The following is a 21,362-nucleotide window of genomic DNA, read 5'->3' on the forward strand; positions in this document are numbered from 1 at the left end:
AGGTTTAGGATGGTTTATAGAGTAGAATTAGGTCCATAAAAATGTCCAGATTCATTAAATAATAATTAGGAAAATTGTAAAGTATCCTCACTTAAAAACTGAATTCGGATGAATAGTCACACCAAAGTCCAGACATGGACCTATTCCCAGATAGGCCAATTTTGAGAGATAAGATTTTGGCCATATTTTGACTCGGGAAAAAATTACACAAACTGGGAGCAAGTGGGCGACGAGGACTTGCCGAACAACTTCCTTTTTGGTGCAATTTCTTGAAAAAATTGTTTTTCGATATATGGGTCTACTCCACCGAGACCGTTTTCCACTAGATTTTGACCCCCTGATCGATATTCCAAACTCAAATTTGCCAAAAAGGATAAGGGAAATGTGTTACGAAAGAGACATATTCCCAAGGTATTTTTAATGCACTTATGAGTATTTTGAGGAATGTTATAATATCTCCACCTTAGGAACATTCGTCCACGGATAAGGTAAAACTAGCTTTAGTAGAGTAGATTGTATAGCTTAACAACCTAGCATGAATGTGATAATGCAATTTAATCATTATTTAAAAATAAGCTCATGAGTATGCATGCATGTAATGAGACATAGGGAGATTAGAACGTAGGAACTTGGAGGATTCGAGCATGAAGAGCTAAAATACCTTAGGTCGTAAGGGAAGGAAAGATATAGGGATTTCGTTTCATCATGTCTGCTTCCACTTCCCATGTAGCACTTTCAACCTCTTGGTTTCTCCATAATACCTTGATGGATGTAACTTCCTTGTTCCTCAACTATTTAACTTAACGGTCCAAAATCTCAACCAGAACCTACTTATAAGTCAAGTTCTCTTCAACACTCACATTACCCAAAGGCACAATGGTATTGGGATAACTAATACACTTCCTCAATATTGATACATGGAACACCGGATGAACCTAGGCTAATTCGAATGGAAAATCAAGTTTCTAGGCCACCTTACCAATTTTGCATAGAATTCTATATGGGCCTACTTACCGGGGACTAAGCTTCACTTTCTTTCCAAAATGCATTACTCCTTTCATAGGACAGATCTTCAAGTAAACCCAATCTTCCTCATTGAATTCAAGATCTCTTCTTCTAACATCTGAATAGGACTTTTGACGACTTTGGGCAGCTCTTAGCCTTTCTATAAGAAGCTTGACCTTCTTCAAGGCCTCCAATAATAACTCGAGTCCTAACAAGGAACCCTCTCCCACTTCAAACCATCCAATGGGTGACCGATATCTTCTTCCATACAAGGCTTTAAATAGTGCTATTCTAATACATGAATGGTAACTATTATTGTATACAAACTCAACTAATGGTAGGTGATCATTCCAACTTCCTTTAAATAAAACACACATGCCCTTAACATATATTCTAGAGTTTGGATTGTCCTTTCTTCTTGCCCATCAGTTTGAGAGTAAAACACGGTGCTTAGCTTAACTTTTGTGCCAAGACCCAAAGGAGTTTCAAAAGTGAGCAGTAAATTGAGTACCACGATCTGAAATGATGGAAAAAAAACACCATGTAACCTTACCAATTATTGAATATATATCTTGGCATATTCCTCGGCACTATAAGAAGTCTTAACCGGTAGGAAAGGGGCCGACTTAGTCATTTTATCCACTACCACCCAAATTGAATCATGTTGCTTTTTGGTACGAGGAAAACCCATTATGAAGTCCATGTTCACATCTTTCCACTTTCAAGTAGTAATTTCAATATATCGGGCTAGACCTCTAGGCCTTTGATGTTCTTCACTTGTTGAGAATTTGGACATTCCGCCACAAACTTTGCATTGTCCTTTTTCATGACGTCCCACTAATACACTTCCCTCAAATCTCTATATATTTTGGTAGATCCCAGATGTATTGAATATAAAGAACTATGGGCTTCACTTAATATCATTTATCTTATGCCATCAACATTTGAAATACATAACCGACCTTGGTAACAAAGTACTCCATATCCCCCTTGGGAGAAAACTCAATCTTATTATCAACCACCAATTTCTTCAACTCAACTAAACTTGGATCCATGTCATGATTTGCCTTCACATCCGCTATCAATGATGATTCTGAATCATTTTGAACAAGGATACCACCCTCATTAGAGTCACTCAATCTTACCCCCCAACGGGCAAATCGGTGCACATCTTCAACTAACTCCTTCTTGTCATCTTCCATACAAGTAACACTATTCATGGATAACCGACTAAGAGTATCCATTTGCTTTACTCGGATGGTACAACACACTCATATCATAGTCCTTTAAGAGTTCAAGCCACCTTTTTTGCCTAAGGTTTAAGTCTCTTTAGCTAAACACATATTGCAAAATTTTATGGTCAGTAAATACATCATAATACACCTCATAAATATAGTGACACCAAATTTTCAAAGCAAAGACAACCGCCGCTAATTCAAGATCATAAGTTGGATAGTTTCGTTCATGCACCTTTAGTTGTCTAAAGGCATATGTTATAACCTTGGCATGTTGCATCAAAACACAACCCAATCTAACCCGTGAGGCATCACAATATACAACAAACCCATCCAGACCTTCCATTAATATCAAAATAGGAGTCGACGTAAGATGATTCTTCAATATTTAAAAACTTATTTCACATTCATCCGACCATTGAAACTTCACCTTTTTTTGGGTCAACTTAGTTAAAGGCAATGAAATTGATGAAAACCCTTCTACAAACCTTCTATAATATCTGGCCAAGCCCAAAAAACTACAAATTTCTAAAGGAGACAATGGTCTAGGACAATAGTTTATCACCTCCATTTTCTTTGGATCAACCATGATACCATCAGTGGAAATAATGTGACCAAGAAATGCCATCGACTTAAACCAAAATTCACATTTACTAAACTTGAGAAATAGTTGCTTGTCCCTCAAGGTTTGCAACACAATTCTCAAATGACCTATATGCTCTTCCTCATTTTGGGAATAAATCAATATATCATCTATAAAAACCACTACAAACATATCTAGGTACGGTTTGAAACTTCGATTCATCAAGTCTATGAAAATAGCGAGAGTATTAGTCAACCCAAATGACATAACCGAAAACTCAAAATGTCCATACCTCATTCTAAAAGCCGTCTTGGGAATGACACACTCCCTCACCCTTAATTAGTGATAACTGGATCGGCGATCAATTTTGGAGAAGTGACTTGCACCTTGGAGTTGATCAAATAAATTATCTATTCTTGGAATGGGATACTTGTTCTTTATGGTGACCTTATTCAATTTTCGGTATTCTATACACATGTGAAGTTACCCATCCTTCTTTCTAACAGAAAACATAGGACTACCCCATGGTGAAATACATGGCCTTATGAAACCCTTGTCTAACAAATCCTTCAATTGTTCCTTCAACTCCTTAAGTTCCATCGGGGCCATACGATAAGAAGAAATAGAATGCATTGAGTGTTAGGAACGAGATCTATGTCAAAATCAATTTCCCTTTCAGGAGGAATACTAGGCAAGTCATCCGAAAACACATCGGGAAATTTATTTAAATGGGAACCAACTAAATAGAAGGAGCTTCAGAATTTGTATCCTTAACCCACACGAGATGATAGATAAATCCTTTAGAAATAATTCTCTAGGATTTTAGGTATGATATGAATTGACCCCTAAATACTGAATCATTGCCCTACAACTCAAGTACCGACTCATTAGGAAATTAGAATTTGACCATACGGGTTCTACAATCAATGGATGCATAGGAAGAATGTAGCCAATTCATTCCAAGAATAACATCAAAATTGGTCATGTCAAGTTCAACAAGATCAAAAGGGATTATTCTACGCAAGACCGACACGGGGCAATCTCTATAGACATTCTTAGCTAGAACCGAATCACCATAGAAAGTATAAACTGAAAAGGCTCTAGAAATATTTGGGTACATATATCAAATCTTATCGCAAGGTAAGGTGTAACAAAAGATAATATGTCACCTGTATCAAGTAAAACATACACATCAAAGTCAAAGATCTGCAACATACTTGCAACCACATCGGGAGACTCCTCAAATATTTTGTTAAGCTTGACCTCATTGAGTAGCTTGCCCTTGAGGACATCCTTATCTCCCCTTATTTGTGCATTCAGATACCTTGTGCCCTATTTTACCATATCTAAAATAAGCACCCATACCAAAGAAACACTTACTTCCATGGTTTCTCCCACACTTGGGACACTTGGGAAGAGTAGACCCACTAACACCACCATCTTGGTCCTTAGGGTTGGGCACCTTATCTTTATTAAATATTTGGCCTGAACCTTGTGAATAACCTTGGCCTTGACGAACACAACCATTACCACCATCGGTTCCACCTTCAAATCAAGCTCTCTAGAACTTTCTTACCTTTCTCTTCTTAAGATTTTCTTCTTCAATTTGTTCAGCATATGTCATGAGACTAGAAATATCCATATCCTTGATGAGCATAGAGGTTCAGCACTCTTTCATCACAAAGTTGGACACACCTGAAATAACTTTACTCATCTGAGCATGAGAATCAACTACCAAAGAAGGAGCATACTTGGACAACTTTGTAAACATGAGGGCATACTTCCTCACACTCATATTACCTTCTTTGAGGTTGATAAACTCCCAAATCTTTGCCTCTCTCAACTCAAGTGGAAAGAAACAACCAAGAAAATCAACTTAGAATTCTCCCAACCTATGTGTAACATCCCCTAAAAACGTTGTATACGATGTTTAAATTTTCGCCTAAATATGATATAGCCTCTGTATTGTGGGCATAACTTTTCATAGGAATATCCAACTTGAGTGATTCAAATTTCTGGGTAACCACAAGATCATTACCTACAACGTTTATGAAGACCATATTTTAAGATTCGGAGGTTAAGTAGGTCAAATAAATTAATTTTTGTAAGGTAGGATGCTGTGACAGAAATGAGTGTTTATAGAAGAAAAATCATATCTCACTGTAGGTTTATCCAAATTGGTTGATTCCTGAACTATATGAAACTAGACTTCCATATCTACAATTCTTATGAAGACACCAAATCCTAATAAGGAATTTATCTTATTCAAACGCAGCTTCCAAAAAGAGTATTCTGTCAAAGATAACTCATTTCACCTACCATAGAAAGATCTAGATACATTTGACATCACTCATGACATAAATTGTCCTCCATTTAACATCATCCATGAAATCAATATATTCCACTAAATTTTCAGGTTTTTCTTTATAATTATTTTATTTATTATTAAGTCTCTCTTTCCCACCTATAAATACCCACCTTATTTCCTCATTTTATTCATCAAGCTTTCTCAAGCAAATCTTCTCTCTATACACTTCTTTACACATTCTCAAATATAGTTTTAGTTCTTAGTAGTGAAGAAATACTATTCCGGTGATTCATATATTCCGGGTAGTACACAAAACGTTCCGGCAAGGAGAGAAGCTGGGACTCAAGAGTGTTCATTAAGTCTTCTGGTACCAACTAAAGCTTCGGTTTCCAGGTATGTAAGGTTTCAATGAGAGTATTCATTCCACTCTCATGTCTAAATTATTTTGATTATATGATAAATTATGTTTATTTTCTTTAAGCTTTACTCTAAGTTATGTGGGTGTTTATCCATGGGTTCTTCCACCCATGTAGTCCAAAAACTCTTTCAATTAAATATCTTGATTTCAAGTAATATTTTCTTATGTTAATTCTGAATTTTACTTAATAGTATGAATCATGGTTAAACTAATGATTATTGCTCTATTTTGATGCAACATAATTTCATATGTATGAATTGATGGTTTACAAGTAATTCTTTTATTTATCTATTTAAAGGTTCTTGAAATTCATGGTGAGTTGTTTAAAGCATGATTTTTAATTAATGAATTTCAAAGTATTTATGTATATTTATTTACATACATATTTGCAAGTTGAAGTGATTTGAACCCACCTAGTTTTACTATGTTTTTAATAAAGTTTGACTTGAAAGCTTTGACTCCAAATAAATGTTTATGAAAGCAATATCTATGATATAATGTAGGCAATAAAGTATGCATTAGTAAGTTTAAATGTATTAAGTATGTAGGCGATGCAATGCATAATTAAAACCATATTGTGCAATAACCCTTTTAAATGGCATGATGAGAGAGTTGGTAAAATCATAAGAAAACATGAGAACGGTTAAAACACTTTAAATCATAAGAGCATAATATAAAAGTAAAGGATAGGAGTAACCTTGTAAAGCATCATAAGAACCATACATATGTGGGAGATAACCATAACAGACAGTAAGACCATGCGAGCTATTACATAAAATTTGATGATCCCCACATCAAGAAGGGGGAGGCTACTTGCCAAGGTAGACTCCGTCCAACATTATCATAATCATGTGGTATATGTGGATCCACTAGCTAGGCCATATTGGAAAACCTATGGTGGAAACGTAGTTTAAGAGTCTAGAGGTTGCTACTAAGTCTTAGGTCGAGCCCCTACCTCAAAGTCCTCTTGGTGCTAAGTCAACATCCCATAGAATAGATATCATATCATAATCACAAATCATATCTGTCATAAATCGTAAGTCTTTCATAATTATACTTCATAAACATGTTCATAGGAATAGCTCACTATCATGTGATTCCTATAATATGGGTGTAGGCCTTCCATCATTATGAATCCCTTTCATAAAACATCATTAGGGTCTTAAGTCACCTTCATTCATAAAGCTTGCTTACAAACTTGAAATTCATAATCATAGTTTATACTTAAAATTAGGGTAAAACATGACTACATGACCGACTTGGAATTCATGAAATTGATATGAAAATATGCACGACCATATACTTTATATAAACCCATGCATAATTCATAAAGATAATATCCTTTGAAAGAATAATTGAAAATACCCATAATTCATATCATGAACCCTAAAGATTATTGTATGAAAATTCATGGAAAAAATCTTCAATTCAATGCAATAACCATCAATTTATATTAAAATAGATTCATAATCATAATTAGAATCACAATTCCTACAATTAGAATGAAGATCATAAAGCCCATAAAAGATATACTTTAATTGATTGAAAAAGTAGGGAATTTGTTGGGATCCTTATGTGAAAGTACCCTAGGATCAATTACCGACATACCTTGAGTGAGAAGACCAAAGAATTTTAAAGAATTTGAGAGTTTTGATGGAGAGATTGAGTCAATTTCTTAGAGGTCTTCAATGTATTCCTTTAGAGCTTTTGTAGAGAGAGAAATATTTGAATAGGTTAATTGTGATTGAATGAATGAAATTAGAGGTTTAGGATGGTTTAAAGAGTAGAATTAGGCCCATAAAAATGTCTGGATTCATTACCTAACAATTAGGGAAATGTCTAAAGTGTCCTCACTTAAAAGTTGAATTTGGAAAAAAAGTCACACCAAAGTCCGCGACATGGACCTATTCCCAAATAAGCAATTTTGAGCGAATAAGATTTTGGCCAGATTTTGACTCGGGGAAAAATTACATTTAGTGGGAACAAGTGGATCACATGGACTTTCCATGCACCTTCTTATTTTGTGTAATTTCTTAAAAAATTTATCTTTCGATATACGGGGTCCTAAAAATCTATCGAGATTATTTTTCTGTGGGTTTTGACTTCATGATCGATATTTTGGACTCTAATTTACCAAAAAAGATAAGGATAATGTGTTATGTAAGTGATCTATTTCCAAGGCATTTTAAGGCACTTGTGAGTATTTTGAGGATTGTTACAACTATAGAAAATGTGTATTATGTGAATGCTTTAAAACACAATCTACTGAGTATCTCTCAAATGTGTGACAAGGGAAAAAATGTTATTTACTTCTTACGGCTCGTTACCGCAGCACTCGTGCACCCCTTCTGCTTCTTCTATTCAAAAAAAGTAGTTATTTTTCCAGTGCTTCAGCGGGCTTTGGCCTTTTTTTGTTATAGGTATTGTTCCAGTTTGGAAGAGAAACTATCAGTCAATGACGTGTTCGTTGTCTGTACTATAACAAATGAGAAAAGTGGCAACTTGGTGTTGAAGGAAGAAGACACAAAAATGTTTACAAAGTTGATATTATGGATCCGTTAGAATCATAACTGACACGCCTCAGTAACTTATCAAGTAGCTCACTACTATGGTATAAAAAGATGGGAAATATAAACTTCTCAACTATTAACAAGTTGTTGACAAAAGAACTGATGTTAGGACTTCATAAGAACAAATTTGATGAAACTATTGTGTGTGGTGACTGTGCAAGAGGAAAACAAGTAAGATCCTTCTTAAAACCCAAACAGATGTTGACTGCTAAACTACTACAACTGTTGTACATGGACCTGTATAGACCCATGATAGTTCTTAGAAGAGGAGAAAAGAGATATGTGTTTGTAATTGTAAATGAATACTCAAGATTCACTTTGACACTCTTCTTAAGCCCCAAAGATGAGACCTTTGAAGTATTTTAGGAATTTGTCAAGATGGTATAGAAGAAGTTAAGTACTGAAGTAGCTGGATTAAGATCAGATCATGGTGCTGAATTTGAGACCTCCAACTTCCTCAACTTTTTCTGTGAGAATAGCATTGATCATAACTTATTTGAACCTAGAACTCCTCAATAAAATGGTGTGGTTGAGAGAAATAGATCACTAGAAGATATGTAAAGAACTATGCTAATTGCCAGTGGACTTCCTAAATTTTTTTTGGGTAGAGGCAGTGAATACAACATGCTACTTTCTAAATAGATGTATGCTCAGGCCAATCCTAAACAAAACTCCCTAGGAGTTGTTGAAAGGAAGAAAACCAAACCTGACTTATCTGAGACCATTTGGATATAGATGCTATTTTAACAACAATGGATAGGATGCACTAGGAAAATTTGAGGCCAGAAGTAATGAAGGCATATTCTTAGGATACTCCTCTCAGAGCAAGGCCTACAAGGGATTCAACAAGAGAACTAGTTGTGTGAAAGAAAGCATACATGTTATCTTTGATGAAGAGAATTGTGAAATTCTTTCCACTAATGATGATCCTAGAATCGGGTTGGTCCATGACTTAGATGAACAAGGCCAAGAAGTTCTCAAGGATAACACTTCAGCTGAGTCATAGAGGAAGCACAAGAGACAGGGGGAAGCATCAACTCATACAATTATGGAGAAGAATTATAGACTTCAGGGGGAATCAATCATAAGGAATAATCATCCTACCATCTAAATGTGACTTCTCCTTCTCAAGTTATGATACGAAGAAACTGAAAACAAAAGCTCTCATCCTCTAGAAAACATCATCTCACCCCTAGACTCAGGAATACAAACTAGGAACAAGGTGAGAAACATGTGTGTTTATTCATCTTACCTGTCACTGATAGAACCATAGAACATCAAGAATTTCTTACAAGATGTTGACTAGATTATAACTATGCAATAGGAACTATACTAGTTTGAAAGAAGCAAAGTATGGAACCTAGTTCCCAAGCATGTTGACAGATCTATTATTGGAATAAGATGGGTATAACAAACTGGATGATCAAGGAGTAGTGACTGAAAATAAAGCTAGATTAGTGGTTCAAGGGTATAATCAAGAAGAGGGGACTGATTATGATGAATAATTTGCACCTCTAGCCAGAATGAAAGTAATAAAGATGTTGATTGCCTTTGCAGTCTACATGGAATTCAAACTAGTTTAGATGGATGTCAAAAGTACCTTTTTAAATGGCTATCTGCTTCAGAAAGTCAATGTAAAATAACCACTTGGTTTTGAGAGTTTTGAACATCTAAATTATTTGTACAAACTGGATAAAGCCTTATATAGACTAAAGCAATCCCAATGAGCATGGTATGATGGATTATCATCCTTTCTCATAGAGTAGGGGTATGTCATAGGTAAGATAGATAACACTTTGCTCATTAGAAAATAAGGTAGTAGGCTTCTCATTGTACAAATATATATTGATGACATAATCTTTGGTGCTACTGATAATGAGAAGAGCTAGGAGTTTGCACCCGTGATGAATATTGAGTTAGAGATGAGTATGATGGGTGAGCTAAATTTTTTGTTTGGACTTAAAATACACCATATCAAGGCATGTAGATCAATACATTAGAACAAATACATCAAGAAACTTTTGAAAAGGTTTGAAATGGATGGAGCTAAGACAAATGACACTCCTATTAAAACTATAACCAAATTAGATAAGGATGAAACAGGGGTAGCTGTAGATGAAACCAAGTATAGATGAATGATAGGATCACTGTTGTATCTTAATACAAGAGACCAGATATTGTATTCAGTGTTGGATTGTGTGTAAGGTTTCAATATTCTCCTAGGAATCCCACTTGAAGGCTGTAAAAAGAATCTTAAGATATCTAAAAGGGACTCAAGGGTTGGTTTTATGGTGTTGTGTAGGATATTTATTTGATTATGTGGGTTATGCTGATGCAAACTATGTTGGATACTTGGTAGATATAAAAATTACCATAGGAATGACACTTTCTAGGCCCATTTCTTTTATCTTGGGCAATAAATAAATAAAACTCTGTAGCTTTGTACATTGCTGAAGCAGAGTATGTAGTTGTTGCCTCATGGTGTTGCCAATTTCTATGGATCAAACAATAACTTAGTGACTTTGGCATCAATTTAGGGTGTATACCTACTTTCTGTGATAACATAAATGTAGTCAACATGGTCAAAAACCCTTTCCAACATAAAAAGACCAAGCATATTGATATAAGACACCATTTTCTTAGAGATTGTGTTGAAAAGGGGTTGATTAAAATGATGCACTATGGGAATGATGACCAGATTGTTGACATCTTCACCAAAGCTCTTGGAAGGGAGGCATTTGAGAAAAACAGGATGGCCCTTGGGATGATGAATCAGCTATAACAAAGGAAGGAAATAGAATCTCCTCTTAATGACTAACTTGAAGAAGAGAGTAAGTTGATAAGTGCTCAATTATGAATAATGCAATTCACTGAGTTTTTGTCTTGTTTCTTAGGAAAAATCTTCACTAAAAGGAGAAGGCATGGTTAGGATCCAAGAAACTCATTTTTTTTAAAATAACTATTGGAAAGTGCTTAAGGATCCGATCCCCAAGGTACGTACATCCTTCTCAAAACAGTATGAAATATGCATAAAATTCTTTTATTATTTTAGAAATGAGAGCCTGATCCCTAAAGTCCTTCATTGATCCAATTAATTAAAAGTGGGAAAATCAAAGACTGCATTTTTAATGATTGCCCCTTCCTTCAAAATTGACAACTGTTATTTTGAAACCGTCCTAGCACTCTTTCCCACACAAAGCCTTCCACTTCCTCTACTTCTCAAGAAACCCTATCATATACCAACTCATTCTGCATCCAAACCAAATTAAACTACAGTCCTTCTCTCGCACAAAATAACTTCATCAATGGCATCTTCATCTTCCAAATCCTATGCCCCACTCATCGACTACTCTAACAATGATGAGTACGTATGACTCGATATCAACTTAGGAAGGGGGGAAAGCCTCTCTCTCTCTATCACCAACTCTTCCATATATTCTCCTTCAAAATTGCCCATTTCTGATCATGCATCACGACCACCATCCCTAACACCCTCAAAATCCAAATCTTTGAATTATTCTTGGACGTTAGATGAACTAGAGTCCATCATTACTCCTCCTACTACCTCCAAACCCTCATCTTTAGAAGATGTTGAAGTAGATAGTGATGGAGATATTATTCTAATAGGTACACTAGGACTGCATCTATCCCTATTTGGGGGATGAAGAAGAAAGGGCCCATTAAACCCCAAGAAAACCAAGATCAAAACCCTTAGTGTCCTCTGCACCCTCTTTCCCACCAAGAACACCTTTTAACAGAAAAAAGGTTGATTATGCTTTGAAAGAGGCTAAAATACAGAGAGTTCACATAACTAGGTGGAAGAAAAAGATTTGGGATGATGATGAACCAATCGATGTTGATGGGGAGGAAGTTGAGGAAGAAGTTTATACTCCCAGACCGAAAAGAAAAAGAATTATGAGAAATTTTTATGTCTGGGACCACAAGGTTATTATGCTATTCAAGCTCTCCTCAAAGGCAGAGTTCTTGATGAAGAGGTACTGTCTAATCCATTTGTTCAAAGATTATTATATAGACTTAGCTTTCAGGGGTGGAATTATTTGTTTAAAATCTTAAAGCTTATGATGCATAGGGAAGAAGTTATTGAATTCTATACAAATTTGAAAAATTTTGACGCCTTGGTGGTTATCAGTACGGTGAAAGGGGTAGAAATAGTGTTTGACAATGTTAAGTTGGGTGAAGTGTTGTTTGTTCCTTTGGAGAGGTTGAAGGAATATGTCTGGAAATATGATAAGGATTGCTTGTTGACTAGAAAGTTATAACAGAGAAAAGAAAAGAGGGTAGCTAGGAAGGTGCTTAAGGGAGAAATGTCTCCTGATAACAAACTCCTCTTTGTGATTGTGAATACAAAGATTGACTAGGGGTGGGAGGAGACATGAGGCCATCTTTAGGGATATGGGCATTATGAATGCTCTGGACCTAAATAAAAGAATAAACTTTCCTGCACTCATGATCAAACATATGGAAAAGGTGACAACACCTAAAATTGGTCCTTATGGATTGGCGTATGGGTTCTTATTAACTGAGGTGTTTAGGAGTTTTGGGTGTCTTTTAGAAAATGTGTAGAAGGAACTAGAAATGAAAAAATCATACTTTCCAAATTAGAAGAGTGTGATTGTGCTTCTGCATCTACTCCTAAGAAGAATAGTTGCAGCACAATGACTCAATCTTTGTTGGACTTGGAGGTTGCCATGAAGGAGATTGCTCAGTTGAACAAGGAGAATGTTGGTTAAAGGGAGTGCTTAGCAACTCCTCAGGCTCAGGTGAACTCTCTAAAAACTGAGATCATTGAACATCAGACCAAGCATCTCCAAAATATATCGTCCCTGATGGGCCTGTTTCTCAAAACAAGCCCTCCTGTCAATCCTTCCTAATGTTGTTTCCTTATTTCTTTTTCTCTTGTGATAATTCGTTTATTCCCTGATTCTCTTTAACGGACAATATTTTGATTTTTTCTGAAAATATTTTACTATGTTTTGTTTAGAGCCACAATGTGGCTTAATTTGTGCCTGCTATGGGTAGGATGGATTCTTGACCTTACAGTTTTTTTGCTTAAATGGATGCATGACCTTGGCTCTTAAGTTTTGTTCTTTGGGTTGTGGCTCTGTTTATTGAATGTTTATTCTTGGCATTTTATCTTCTTACTCTTATTTTTAATAATGTCAAAAGGGAAAAGATTTCTCCATGATCTCTAATGTTTAATTGATATCTGACTTCCATTTGATGGTCATATGATTGCTCATATTCATGTTGTTTAAATGATATCTGACTTCCATTTGATGGTATTGTGATTGCTCATGTTCATGTTGTGGTTGCTAAGGAGCATTCTTGTATTTGTGATTGAACTTAGTATGATGCAACTTGTTTTTTTACAAAACAATTGGATATGTTTGCCATCATCCAAAAAGAGGAAATTGAAGAGTACTTGTCTAGAAAGTTTTGTTGATTAGGCAAAATTGAAGAGTACCTATCGAGCAAGTTTTGATGATTAGACAAAACCTATTTTTAAAAAAATACATGAGTAGCATTGTATAAAAGGCAGGTGTTCAAGGAAAATAAGAAATCAGTGTCCAAAGAGGAAAGGTTTGTTGCTTTCCTATTTAGAGAAGGTTAAGGTTGCTACAACTATAAAAGGCACAAAGGCATAAAAATTTTTAACCACCTGTTGCATGCATAAGAAATAGTGATTCTCAAGCAATAAGAGAGCCGAAGCAAAGTTGTTCGTGAAGGTTTAGAGTTAGGTTGTTTTTGATATTTTTTTCTATTTTGTGTTTGAGTCAAGAGGTGAGTTGTGAGACTTGTAACAAGGAGTAGGTCTGGCTTCTTAAGAGAATTTTACACTTAGAAACAATTCTGGGGAATTGTTTGAGGGTAGGTACTAGAGGTAGTTCCTTTTATTATTGAGTTGTAATCATACAACTTTGAAATTTTAGTGGATTTGAAGTTGTGGTTTTTACCCCTTTAATAAGGGGTTTTTCCACATTAAAGTTGTGTGTTATTTATCTGTGAATTCGACTAACTTCTAAACTAAGAACATGATTCCCAGAACAGTGAAGGTATCAACTTTCTTCAAAAAGATTTGTTCCTTCATATATTTACCCTTATAAAATAATAATACTCAAACTTAGATTTTCAAAACATAATCAATACGGATAATTTAATAAAATATGTCCAAGTGAATAAGGGACAAGTAAAATGGACGGAGGTGGGAGGGTGTATAATATAATTGAGTTGGGGTGGATAGTAATTATAATTAATTTTATGGAGGCATGACATAGTGGTGGTCATAGAGAAGGTTAAAAGTTAGGAATAGAATGACCAGGAAGAAAATGTAAAATTGATTCTATCGAAGCGCAATATGTTTATAGGGAAAAGACATAAATTCCCCTTGAAGTTGTACTGAAAAATCAGTTACACAGTTCAACTACATGGGCGATCTATTACACACCTATACTACTCAAAAGTGTATTTATTTACCTCTTCCTAAACCCAATCTCAAGCCCGTTTCAGTCATAATTTTTCAGCGCGTCAGTACCTTTACAAACTCGATATTTTATTTTTTTAATTAAAATGGTCCTTTTTTTTACATCTAAACCCAATCTCTAAATTCTCAATTCTGACAACCCAAGAAAAATTCCAACCTCTAAATTTCCAAATTTGATAATTCAAGAAAAATCCAACCTCTAAATTTCAAGATTTGTTGTCCATGTCTCTCACTCCCTCACGAACTTTCCCACAACCTCCACTACTCTATCGTCCTCATCCACCGCAACAGCCTTTATGGTATTCTTCCCTTTAGGTTTCAGCATAATCTTGGAAGAAATATTCACCTAGTTTCTTGACTTTTTGTGCAGAGATGAACTCTTTATTAAAATGGTCCTTCAATGGTAATTTCTTGGAAATTAATGTTATAGCCCACACACCTTACCTAAATTTTCACTCGAAAAAAATTGAAGAATCTAATTGTTCATCAAAGCTTAAATTTGAAGCTCCAAATTGAAATTCAAGCTCAGTTCTTTTTAAGGAGAATCAAATGTAACTTTTTATTCTTTTCTCTCTTATGTATGCAAGAGGAAGTGGAAATATTTGGAATTTTGAATTACAGAAAGAAGAAGCAATGTGATCGAATTTGGGAAAGATGAGAGAGTTGGTGCTTTTATTAATGATAACACGTGACATTGGGGGTTCATGATTTAATACATGGCATTAATTGGGGGCGAGTGGTTCTCACTCTCTACATAATATCTGGGGTTGGTGTAGGAAGAGTTAAATAAATACACTTTTGAGTTGTATATAGGTCGCCCCAGTAATTAAAGTGTGTAACTGACTTTTCAGTACAACTTTGGAGGAGGGGGGGGGGGGGTTTATGCATTTTCCCTATGTTTATATGGTTAGCAATTAATGTCACGACTCATGCTTGTAGATGCAGCATCAATCTTAACATTTACTAGAAAGGATTGATTATGCTTTAAGATAGAAGTTCAACTCCTATCTCTATCGTAATTGAGTAGCAATAAACCAGTAGATGGCATGTGGTAAAAGTATTCCTCAACTTTCTAAGAATACAAAAGACAAATGCAAGAAATAATATAGCCCATTCATTGTATACTAAAACTTGAATTAAAATTCTCTTATGGGTTCTAAATTTTATAAAGATGGTTTCAAGTCTTAATAATTGAGTTTAAACTTAATATTTGTATATATTCAATAAATTTCTTAATATAAATACACTATTTAAACAAATATTACACTGTATTCGGACCTCTAGCTCCACCCCTGATTACGTTGTGCTACTTGCTGAGCTGATGTATATTGTTGTTCTCTTTTGTTGCTGCTCTTCTCATTTTCATACTCATTACTCTGCTTTAGCTATTTTTGGGTAATTCCCATTTTTGTGCACTAAAATTTTAGTGTAAAGATAGTATTTTTATTTTGTTTAGCTTGAACTCTCAGAAGTGAATTGAAACTTGGTTATATTTTAAAGTTCCTTCTTTTATCATCCTCTTGTTTTTGTGTTTGTTATTTTTATCTTTTTTGGACTGCTTTGGACTGGTTGCTTATAATCCATAAATATAATTTTTTAATTTGGCGGAATTTCTTTTTCTCCAACTTTGAAGGTTGTGCTCTATTTCCACCTGCATTTTACTCTTCTGCAGAAACTCAGCTCGTTCAGCTTGCTGCGATTGATAATATTCAGACGCATTCTTGAAGTTTTCATCTCTTCAAGTGTTGAAGCTTGGTTTTTCCGGTGAAATCGCAAAACTTTGTTGGATCTTAATAATCTTTGGATAAATCCGTTGTATAGCTACTCGATCTGCTTCATCGGAGCTCCGATCTGTCTTTCCACTCAAATTTTTCTAGCGAAGTATTTTTTTTTCAGGTGTGGATTCCCGGTGAAGAACAACCGATACAACTGCTGCAACTCAACTCCGTACGCCGACGTGAACAGTACTCCGATGTGAGCAGTATTTTTCGGCGGCATTCAGGTTTATTTCTACCGGAGTTAGTACCTCCGATTTTTATATCTTTATATATCTATTCTTTGTCCATATACTTGTTGTTACATTTTGCCGACTTTAGACCCCCAAATAATTTATTAGTTCATATGCATTTTCGTGGCTTTGGATAGTGATGGTAGACTAGGGTCATGTTCTCGCTCATAGACGGGGACGAGGGTAAGGAGGAGAAAGTGGGTTAAAGGAGCGTCTAGACTGAGAATAGGTTCTTGGAACATTGGGACGTTAAGGGGTAAATCCATAGAACTGGTTAAGATTCTAAAGAAGAGGAAGATTAATATAGCCTGTGTCCAGGAGACAAAATGGGTAGGCTCTAAAGCTAAGGAGGTAGACGGGTATAAGCTTTGGTTTTCTGGTAAATCGAAGTATAGAAATGGGGTAGGCATTTTAATAGACAGTGATTTAAGGGATCAGGTGGTGGAGGTTAGGAGAGTCAATGATAGGATGATGTCGATTAAAATGGTCATTGAAGGGATCACATTGAATGTTATTAGTGCTTTTGCGCCGCAAGCGGGCTTACGCGAGGAGGATAAGAGGCGCTTTTGGGAGGATTTGGACGAGTTAGTGGGAGGCATACCACCTATTGAGAAACTTTTTGTGGGTAGGGATTTCTATGGGCACATCGGGTCCATTTCAGGAGGGTATGATGATGTGCATGGGGGCTTTGGCTTCGGGGATAGAAATAGAGGAGGAATCTCACTTTTGGATTTCGCAAGAGCTTTCGGGTTAGTGATAGCCAACTCGAGTTTCCCAAAGAAGGAGGACCACTTGGTAACTTTCCGTAGCTCAGCGGCTAAAACTCAGATAGATTTTTTACTCCTTAGGAAGGATGATAAAGGTTTGTGCAAAGACTGTAAGGTCATCCCGACCGACAACCTTACAACCCGACATAAGCTCTTAGTGATGGATTTAGGGATTAAGATGACAAGGACGAGGAGGGTCGGGGAAGAACGACCTAGGATTAGATGGGGGAGATTGACAACGGTTAGTGCCCTAGAAGTGGGAGAGAAATTGAAGGATATGGGGGCGTGGGATAGTAGTGGGGATGCGAACGGTATGTGGGATAAGACAGCTAGTTGTATTAGGGATATAGAAAGGAAAGTGTTAGGAGTCTCGACAGGTAGTCGTAGACGGCATCGAGGGGACTGGTGGTGGAATAGAGAAGTGCAAGGGAAAGTGGAAGCAAAGAAGGTGGCGTATGCTAAGTTGATGAAGAGCAAGAATGAGGTGGAGAAGTGGATGAATGGGGAACTGTATAAGATAGTGAGGAAGGAGGGGAAGACGGAGGTTGCAACGGCAAAAACGGCAGCTTTTGAACGCCTTTATGCTGAACTAGAAGAGAAAGGCGGGGACAGGAAATTATTCAGGCTAGCCAGGGCCCGGGAGAGAAGGGAATGCGATGTGGATCAAGTGAAGTGCATTAAAGAAGAGCACGGAAAAGTATTGGTAGAGGAGACCCTTATCAAACAAAGATGACAGTCATACTTCCATAAACTTTTGAATGACAGGGGGGACAGAGAAATTATATTGGGAGATTTGGAACATACAGGAAGGAGTCACGATATTAGGGGTTGTAGAAGTATTACGGTCGATGAGGTTAAAGGTGTTGTTCATAGGATGCGCTGGGGAAGAGCGACCGGACCTGACGAGATCCCTGGAGAATTTTGGAAGAGTGCGGGCTCGGTAGGTTTGAAATGGCTGACTAGGTTATTTAATATCATCTTTACGACTGCAACGATGCCTGTAGAATGGAGGGCGAGCATCATGATCCCTCTATACAAAAACAAGGGGGATAGCCAGAGTTGCGACAACTATAGAGGTATCAAGCTTCTAAGCCATACTATGAAAGTGTGGGAAAGAGTGGTGGAGATGAGGATGAGGAGGGGCGAGTTTATTTTAGAGAACCAGTTTGGATTTATGCCGGGGCGCTCAACTACGGAAGCCATCCATCTTATAAGGAGACTAATGGAGCAATATAGGGAGAGGAAGAGAGACTTACATATGGTATTCATCGACTTAGAAAAGGCTTACAATAAAGTCCCACGAGAGATACTATGGAGATGTTTGGAGGCTAAAGGTGTACCGGTAGCATACATAAGGGTGATCAAGGACATGTACGAGGGTGCCAAAACCAGGGTAAGGACAGTAAGAGGGGACTCAGAACACTTCCCAGTTGTGATGGGGTTGCATCAAGGATAAGCTCTTAGTCCGTTTTTATTTGCCTTGGTGATGGATGTATTGACGCAAAAAATTCAAGGTGAGGTGTCATGGTGTATGCTTTTTGTGGACGATATAGTCCTCATCGATGAGACTCGTAGCGGAGTTAACGCTAAGCTGGAGGATTGGAGACGCACCTTAGAGTCTAAAGGGTTTAAGCTGAGTAGGACCAAGAAAGAGTACCTAGAGTGCTAGTTCAGTGAGACACCTCAGGTGGTTGGCGCGGAAGTTAGGCTCGGGGACCAAGCCATCCAAAAGAAAAGTAGTTTTAAGTACCTTGGTTTTATAATGCAAGGAAGCGGGGAGATCGACGAGGATGTCACACATCGTATTGGGGCAGGATGGATGAAATGGAGGCTCGCCTCCGATGTGTTGTGTGACAAGAAGATGCCATCACAACTTAAGGGCAAGTTCTACAAAGTCGTGGTTAGACCAGCTATGTTATACGGGGCAGAGTGTTGGCCAATTAAGGTCTCCCACGTCCAAAAGATAAAAGTTGCCGAGATGAGAATGTTGAGATGGATGTGTGGGCATACCAGGTGTCACGACCCAAAAACTGAGGTCATGATGGCACACATCTCAAAACCCAATCTGATGTGTAACCCTAAAAATAAAATTCACACAAGACTCCCAAAGGGGAAAGTGATTCCACGATTTAAATAAAAAGAAAAAAAAACAATGAAGAAATTATCCCAAAACCTGGTGTCATAAGTATAAAGAGCATCTAATACAAGGTTCGAATCTGAAGATACAACATAAGTCTCTGAATGATACAAAAGACTGAAAAATAAAGATAGACTAGTGACGATCCGAATTCTGGGACCTCACCACTAATCTGAGAATTACACAATCCGCTAGAATATTAACTGCCACGTGGGGTACCCCGACTAGTATCTGCATCAAAAAGGGACACAGAAGTAGGGGTGAGTACAATTCACATGTACTCAGTAGGTTTTAGCTGACTGAGTATAAGTAATTAATCAAACCTATGAAATAAACTAAGGAACGCTTCCACCTGCATATAGAAAAATCCCACTTCGGCATCAGTGCCGCCAGTTTATATATATAGTGGCACGAATAAAGTATAATAACAACTCATAATCACAATTAATCAAATAATTCAAGCAGCACAAATGTCAATGCAATGCAATGCAATATGATGATGCAATGATGTGGTGGTACGGTGGAATCAAGACTGTCGCACAGCCTGTCGTATACACCTGCCGAGCTGTGCTACCAAGCAGGACCCATGGGGGTCTCGCAGACCATATACCTCAATCTCATTATCCTTGCCACCTCCTCGTGGTCAAGGGATCACAATGCATCCACTACCCTGCCGGAAAACTGCCTCGGTCAGGGACTCAAGATACAAAGGTTAGGATCACAATACATCCACTACCCTGCCGGAAAACTGCCTCGGTCAGGGACTCAAGATACAAAGGTTGGGATCACAATGCATCCACTACCCTGCCGGAAAACTGCCTCGGTCAGGGACTCAAGATACAAAGGTTTAAAGGTGTTTCATTTTCTTTCTCAAAAAGAATTTCCATATTTCTCAACTTCCCATATTTCATGATGTGATGAATGAGGATGAATGCATCAAAACACATATGCATGGAAGTAATAATCAACTCACATGTGGTATAATGTTCAAAGTTCTCAAAACTTAACCTACACATGATATTCACCCTCAATAAATAGTAACGGGAAGAACACACTTTCATTTAAATATTCACCCCTTTCTCAACAATATTTCAATACTCAAGTATGCTCAAAACCCCCAACTCAATCTCTCAGGCGGCATCACAAGTCAAATAATATACTCAAGCCTCTCTCTTAGGCAAATCATAATTCACATGCTCTCAAAGCAAATAAGATAACAAATAAGGCCCCCACACGGGCTATGTAATACAAATAAACCCCGTCACGGCAACACATTAATAAATAAGCCTCCACACGGACATCACAATATATATAACATTCTCAACTCATACTACAACCCCATCCCAAAGTCTATAACATATGAATGACTAATTACCCCATCTCAATCTCAAAGAAAGATAGCCAAACCTACCTCAATTGCCGAAGCCGCACTCGAATACCTCCACCGGACAAGCAACTCTCGAATTCAGCGCCCGGAATGACAACCCACTATCAACAATGAAACATACACGTCACAAGGAGTCCAATGACACTCATATTGATAGGTTTCGGAACCGGGGGTAAAATGGTCCAAAAATTAACTATTTTCGAAAAGGGTCAAATCTGGAAATTTATTGAACAATCCCATTCTATTGGTAATAAGGAACTCATGGTTGAAAAACCCATAAAAATAGAGCTCAAAACGAGTTGGAAATCACAATTTTCCTTAAATTCGGATTAGGGAAGAAACAAAGATTTTTGGGGTTTGAAACTAAAATTTAAGAGTTAAAATCGTCAAAAATTTAATGAAAAAAGAAGGTTTTAGGTCAAAAATCACTTACCCAACACTT

This window comes from Solanum dulcamara, chromosome 1 (genome assembly GCF_947179165.1).
Source record: "Solanum dulcamara chromosome 1, daSolDulc1.2, whole genome shotgun sequence".
Classification (NCBI taxonomy): Eukaryota; Viridiplantae; Streptophyta; class Magnoliopsida; order Solanales; family Solanaceae; genus Solanum; species Solanum dulcamara.